The following is a 7,974-nucleotide window of genomic DNA, read 5'->3' on the forward strand; positions in this document are numbered from 1 at the left end:
AAGGTATGAGAGAATGTGGTAACTCCGGGGGAGGCCTTCTGAGTCAGTGCAGTTTGGAAAGGTCAGTCTGAGGTGTCGACATTTGAACAGAGAACTCAAAAAAGAGAACATACCAGTTCTGTGAAAAATGTTCCAAACTTCAGAATGATTTGGAGGCAGGAAATTGTCCTGTGATGGTTAATTCGTGTGTCAACTTGACTGGTCATGGGGGACCCAGATATTTGGTGAACTATTATTCTTGGAGTGTGTTTGAGGTGTTTATAGATGAGATTAATATTTGAATCAGCAGACTAAGCAAAATAGTTTACCCTCCCCATTGTGGATAGGCATCGTCCAATCCATTGAAAACCTGCATAGAACTAGAAGGTTGAGTAAGGGAGAATTTGTATTCTCTGTCTGACTGTCTTTGATCTGTAACATCAGTCTTCATCTGACGATTTAGGCTTGGGTTGGGCTGGAACTTACATCATCAGCTTTCCTGGTTCTTAGGCCCTCTGGTTCAGACTCCAACTATACCACTGGCTCTCCTGGGTCTCTGGCTATCCAACCCATAACTAATATGTGTCTCCAGAATAGGAAATGGGCTGCAGTAGCACAAGTGTGGGGAAAGATGGGCAATTGCTATGAGAAGTAGAGAAGAGACGGAGCCTGCTCCAGCAGGGCCTTGAGGACCATGGCAAGCAAAGGGTTTGATTTTTACTGTAGGTATTGTAGAAAGCCTTTGAAGGATTCTTGGCAGGAAAAGGAAATTAGATACTACATTATTAAAAGATTCTTCTGACTGCTCTAAGGCCACAGATTGTAAGAAGCAGATATTCAGAGCCCAGTACAGTAGGCTAAACCAGAGGTAACTGTATGTATGTGGGCTGGTGGTGGAAAGTGTCAGTGCAGACACAGAGAAGTAGAGGGATTTGAGAGAACATTTGGAGTTAGACCCAACAGGCCTCATGTGTTATAGCATGCTTATATATAAAGTCTGCAAGGTTCAGTCACTGAGAGAAAGGGAACCTCTTGATGTCATATAGAAAGTGCAAGCAGATTAACATAGATCAGCCATCTAACTTTAATGTAATGTACAGACATCTAACTTTAATGTAATTTTTTAAGTACCCCATTTTTTGTTTGCTTTTGAAAGACAGAATCTCCCTCTGTTGCCCAGTTTGGAGTGCAGTGGCATGTTCATAGCTCACTGCAGTCTGGACCTCCTGGCTCAAGCAATCCTCCCACCTCAGAGACTCCTGAGGAGCTGGGACTACAGGCACACACCATCATGCTTGGCTAATTTTTAAATTTTTGTAGAGATGGGATCTTGCTATTTTGCCCAGGCTGGTCTTGAACTCCTAAGCTCAAGCAATCCTCCTTTCTTGGCCTCCCAAAGTACTGGGATTACAGGTGTGAGACACTGCACCCAGTGAGTGCCTCATTTTTTTAGTTGAAAAAGTAATCTATGATTATGATGGAGAATTTTGAAAACATAACATTATTATAGAATTTTGGGAGATTTGATTTGTCTTAGGGAAGGGTGGGATCAAACTCCTGAAGAAGGGCACAAAGATACATGAACAAGAATGTTCACTGCAGCATTACTGGTAACAGCAAGAAATTAGAAATAAGCATCCATGATTATGGAATTGGTAAAACAACGTGGCCATTAAAAAGAATGCAGTAAATTTTTGTGCACTGAAAAAAATGATGTTCAAGACATACTAAGTGAAAAAGCCTAATGCAAATAATATACAGTGTGATCCCACTCATGTGAATTAGAATATTTTTCATTGTGTCTTCCCTATATTAAGTATATTGTAAATAATAAAAGTCTGAAATATATTGAATTTTATTAGCAATGGTCACCTCAAGATAGAGAGGGGATTAGAAAGGATTTTAACTTTCTGCCTTTTACCTTTTGTTTTAGTAGGATATGTTAAACAATGGATAAAAAGAAAAAAAAATTAAGCAGACACACAAGCAGTAATTTTAGGATTAATAAGTCCTTCAAATGAAGTCTTTGAAGCAACAGTAAGAAAAAGTCCTGTAAATATAAGTATTATTTTCTTTGTAGAGAGTTTACATTAATCTCAAACCAGACAAATGGAGATTATTAAGTTGAATTTATTAGCATTTCCAAGATGAGGTTTAGGCTGTCTTTATTCATGTTCTTTAACATTAAAAACAAGTAAGTGGATAGAAGGCTTTCTATGTCATTTATTTAGGCAATGCATGTCTCAGTGGTTTTCGTGGCTTAGTAAATAAATACACACATTTATTTGTGAAAAATAAAAAAAATTAGTGGGGCATGGTGGCACATGCCTGTAATCCCAGCTACCTGGGAGGCTGAGGCAGGAGAATCACTTGAATCTGGGAGGTGGAGATTGCAGTGAGCTGAGATCGCGCCACTGCACTCCAGGCTGGGTGACAGAGTGAGACTGTCTAAAAAAAAAAAAAAAAAGGAAAAAAAAAACCCTACAAGTTTCTTTTCGTCATGCTTTGTGAAAAACTGATTAAAGCATGGTTCTCTGAGCATCAAGATTATGGATTATTACAGATTATTTCCATCATTTTCTTATGTCCTATGTTTTGCCAATTCTCTGTAATAATGAATTTTGTAATCGGAAAAAGAGGTACTTTAGAAAACATTTCATTAAAGTTAAATGTCTATAAATTTAAAACAGTATACCTGATGTATACTGATCTGCTTACACTTCCTACATGACACCACATAGTTTCTTTCTTTCGATGGCTGACCTTGCAGACTTTATTTACAAACTAAGACCAAATGACTCGTATTGTGATCACACTGGTCTGCACCTCTCTCCATCCAAAATGACGAGGCTCGGTCCATTGAGCACACCCTGCCAAACGACATTTAAAATATAATTACTGAAATGACTATGTAGGCTTTTCAACAGACTTCTACAGCACCACAAAGAAAAGTCAGAGCAAGAAGCTGACTGTTAGAAAAACTCCAGCCTCTTACACCTTTTAGCCCCAATCACATGTTGTGCAGCAGATACTTTTAGGTTACACAGAGTAAACCTGAAACTGCAAACTGGAGCTATGGTGTGCAATGTGATAACGGAAAAAAAAAAAAAAAGATTTCTTTGTGACAATTGAAATGTTTATGCAAAATGTTTGAGACCTTTGGTTGAAAGTTAAGTAAATACCGCAGGAGATGTACGTTGTACTAGAGCCAGCATAGCATAATTACAGTTTGCTTTCAACCTTCTGAAGCCTGTGTTTTCTGGTTTTAGTCTCTTTGCCTTTCAAATTATTTCTGACTCATTAGCCTTTCACCATAGGGGCAATTATTGAACTCCATAAAAGTGTGGATATTTTTTCTTTTCCTTTGTTTTTGAGACGGAGTCTCTGTCGCTCAGGCTGAAGTACCGTGGCAAGATCTCTGTTCACTGCAACTTCCGCCTCCCAGGTTCAGGCGATTCTCCTGCCTCAGCTCCCCGAGTAGCTGGGATTACAGGTGCCCACCACCACGCCCAGCTAATTTTCGGATTTGTAGTAGAGACAGGTTTTCACCATGTTAGCCAGGCTGGTCTTGAACTCCTGACCTCAAGTGATCAGCCTGCTGTGGGCTCCTAAAGTGCTGGAATTACAGGTGTGAGCCACCACGCCCAGCTGTGGATATTTTCCTTAAATTTCTTTTCCAGGAAATGCATTCCATTTCTTTTTTAGTATCAGAATATAAATTCCCACAGTAAAAAGCAACTAAAACTTATTTTCTTCTTTTATACTCTTTCCTTTTTTTTTTTTTTCCCTTTTTGAGATGGAGTCTCACTGTTGCCTAGGCTGGAGTGCAGTGGTACAATCATAGCTCACTGTAGCCTCAAATTACCAGACTCAAACATTCCTCCCACCTCAGCCTCCCTAGTAGCTGGGATTACAGGCATGTCCCCCCAGGACTGGTTGATTTTTTTTTTATTAATTTTTCTTAGAGATGAAGTCTCACTACGTTGCCTAGGCTGGTCTCAAACTCCTGGGCTCAAGCCATCCCCCTGCCTTGGCTTCCCAAAGTGTTGGGATTATAGGCATAAGCCATCACACCTGGTCCTATTTATAATTAATAAAAGCACATAACTGAAGACCAGTTCTTCATTACAACTGGAGACCCTAATCTGAAGAAACTAGTTGGGAGCAAGGCAGTGTAGACACTACTGGTGTCCCACCTGGCGCCCTACTGACACTTTGGGCTGGATAATTCTTTGTTGTAAGGGGTTGTCTTTGCACTGTAGGCTGTTCAGCAATATCCATGACCCCTACCCATTAGATGCCAGTAGCACAGAACTCCAACACCAGAGATATGACCACCAAACAATGTCTCCAGACACTGCCAAATAGCCGCTAGGGAACAAAATCATCTTGCTTGAGAACTATTGCATTAGGCCAAAGGCCTCACAAAATCAAGCTCTTTGTGCCTTTGCCAATTCAAATTGCTCCTTTGACTCCATGGTCAACCTCTACCCACTTAGCCACCCACCAACATAAAATACAGACACTCACAAACGCCCTCACATTCTTCATATGAAAGACCTTGATCATTGTCTCGAGTTCTTCCTCTGAGCCATATGTGGCCAATTTGGCTGAGAGGAGAGAAGCAAGCACTGATGCTTATTTCTTACCCTCCGCTGACATGGGAGTTCATGCTTGTCCTTTCAAATGTACTTAAGTTCATAATGTACTGACTGTCTTTGTTTCTTCTTTCTTGGAGATGGATTCTTACTCTGTTGCCCAGGCTGGAGCATAGCGGCATGATCATAGATGACTGCAGCCCTCAAACTCCTGGCTTCAAGCATCCTCCTGCTTCAGCCTCCTAAGTAGCTGGGATTACAGATGTGACCCACTGCATTGGCATGTCTTGACTTCTGAAGCTCCAAAACACCTCCAGCTTCTTTGTCCACTAGGCATGCTCTGCCAACCCATGCTGCTCCATGAATTCTGTTTGACCATAATATTATTTCATTAACTATATCTATTCTGCCTTGCAATTGTTTTCCTCATTTGGCACTTTAATTTACAATTATGATCCAAACTTGAGATAGCTATTTCTTTTTTTTTTTTTTTGAGACGGAGTTTCGCTCTTGTTACCCAGGCTGGAGTGCAATGGCGCGATCTCGGCTCACCGCAACCTCCGCCTCCCGGGTTCAGGCAATTCTCCTGCCTCAGCCTCCTGAGTAGCTGGGATTACAGGCACGCGCCACCATGCCCAGCTAATTTTTTGTATTTTTTTTTTAGTAGAGACGGGGTTTCACCATGTTGACCAGGATGGTCTCGATCTCTTGACCTCGTGATCCACCCGCCTCGGCCTCCCAAAGTGCTGGGATTACAGGCTTGAGCCACCGCGCCCGGCCTGAGATAGCTATTTCTTAAAGTTATTCTAGATTAGATCCTATTAATTAAAACTGGGAGTAGGGATTTATAGAATTAATCCCCAAAATCCTTTTTTCCTAAAACATTCCGCAACAAAGAGACACACGTTAGCTTATATAAGTTTTATTGTTATGCCTTTTAATACATTTGCGGGATGTTTATTCTCCCCACTGCAAGTCATCTGGTGTTTGAAGCACCAAGGAGAATGGTGAGAGTGAATTGATTTCCTCTGTGGAGTAAACATTATTAATGAATTCTTCGCAGTGGAAAATTCTGAAAAGTGGATCCGTCATTGCTAGATTCATAGCCTTGAGCAAGCATATTAATCTCTCCTAGGTTGTTTCATCTTTGGTAAAATGAGGATGCTGACACCTACCCTCTAGGGCTATTATATTGAATGAAATGACCTGTTTCAAGCTTTTAGCCCTGTGCTTCACATACAGGTGCTTTATGAGTGTCCTTTTCAATGCTGCTTCTCTTCCTTGTTTCCAGCACTGGCTAAATAATTTCTGGGGTCCAGGGCAAAATGACAATGTGGGGCTTCCTTGTTCAAATATTAAGAATTTCAAGACAAGAGCAGAATGTGAAATCACGGTGGAGCCCTGTGTGACTGTCTACGTTACACACTCATAAAGCCAGCCCTGCTTGCTCCCTAGGGTTTCCAAGGGTCTACTTTTCTATCCTTCCACTAAATTAAAAGCCACTCTTCAAATTAAACAACTGTCAGATAAATAAATGCAACTAACTAAAGAGGGCTTGATTGTGTGATTGTTTTTCAATGCCGTCTCACTTAAGCAACATGTTGAATATTAGTGAGCCTAGGGCTCTTCTAGAGAGACCCTTTTCATCTGACATAGTATTTTCATGTTTATATCATTTTTTTTCTTTCTTTTTTTTTTTTTTTTTGAGATGGACTCTTGTTCTGTTGCACAGGCTGGAGGGCAGTTGCATGATCTTGGCTCACTGCAACCTCCACCTCCTGGGTTCAAGTAATTCTCCTGTCTCAGCTTTCTGAGTAGCTGGGATTATAGGTGCCCATGACCATGCCTGGCTAATTTTTTGTATTTTTAGTAGAGACAGGGTTTTACTGTGTTAGCCAGGATGGTCGAGACCTCCTGACCTTGTGATCCGGCCGTGTCGGCCTCCCAAAGTGCTGGGATTACAGGTGTGAGCCACAGCGCCCAGCCTTTATATCATTTTCTATCTGGAAGAATGAAAAGAAAAACAAACTTTGGTTGTCTATTAGTAATCAGACCCTGGAATATCATCCAAGAAGCACTTAGCAGACAAGGAGACATTCAGTTCTAAAGCTCTCTATTTATGCTGGGCTGCGGTGGCTCAGGCCTGTAGTCCTAACATTTTAGGGAACAAAGTGGGTAGATCACTTGAGGTCGGAAGTTTGAGACCAGCCTGGCTAACATAGTGAAACCCTGTCTCTACTAAAAATACAAAAATTAGCCAGGTGTGGTGGCACACACCTGTAGTCCCAGCTACACAGATGACTGAGGCAGGGGAATTGCTTGAACCCAGGAGGCAGAGGTTGCCCTGCCAAGATTATACACCACTACATTCTAGCCTGGGAGACTCTTCTCAAAAAAACAAGTAAACAAACAAACAACAACAAAAAAAACCCACCAAACAACTATCTAAACTTATCAAACAGCATTCACAAAGACAGAAGCATAGCTCTCTGAACAGGTAATTTATAACCTAGAGAGGAGACTTTGAAAGAACTGGTCTAGATGTTTAAGAATTAAATATGCAAAGAGGAAGATTTTGTCTCCAAACCACTGAGACCCAGCTCTGCTTGTTATTCCTTTTTCTTTATGGATGCATCAACATATCCTTTAAAGGAGGGGTTCCCAATACCCAGGCCATGGGCCAGAACCAGTCCCTGCCCTGTTAGGAACCAGGGTGCACAGCAGGAGGTGAGTAGCAGGCCGGGGAGTGAAGCTTCATCTGTATTTACAGCCACTCTCCATTGCTGGCATGACTACCCGAGCACTGCTTCTTGTCAGATCAGCATCGGCATTAGATTCTCTCAGGAGCACAAACACTATTTTGAACTCGCATGCAAGGGATCTAGGTTGCATGCTTCTTATGGGAATCTAATGCCTGACGATCTATCACTATCTCCCATCACCCCAGATGGGACGGTCTAGTTGCAGGAAAGCACGCTCAGAGCTCCCACTGATTCGACTTGATTATCTATTAAAATATAATAATAACAGAAATAAAGTGTACAATAAATGTGATGCACTTGAATCATCCCAAAGCCACCCCCCTCCCTTCCATTTGAGGAAAAATGGTCTTCCATGAAACCAGTCCCTGGTGCCAAAAAGGTTGGGAACAGCTGATTTCAAGGGTTTCTCAAGGTTCTAATATCCTATTTGATAAGAAGTAGAACCACGTATGTGTGAATATGGGTATTTATACAGAAACAGTTTATATACATTCATACAGGCAGGAAGGAATTTCCAAATTTCCTCTATTGGAAAACACATACACATATACACACCAACACACTCATACACACATGGTATCCTAATAGAAGGCAAGGAGAATTAACATTTACTGAGCACTTCCTAAGTGCCCTAT

The sequence above is a fragment of the Sapajus apella genome, unplaced genomic scaffold, assembly GCF_009761245.1.
Source record: "Sapajus apella isolate SASKATOON/1434 unplaced genomic scaffold, GSC_monkey_1.0 scaffold30, whole genome shotgun sequence".
Lineage (NCBI taxonomy): Eukaryota > Metazoa > Chordata > Mammalia > Primates > Cebidae > Sapajus > Sapajus apella.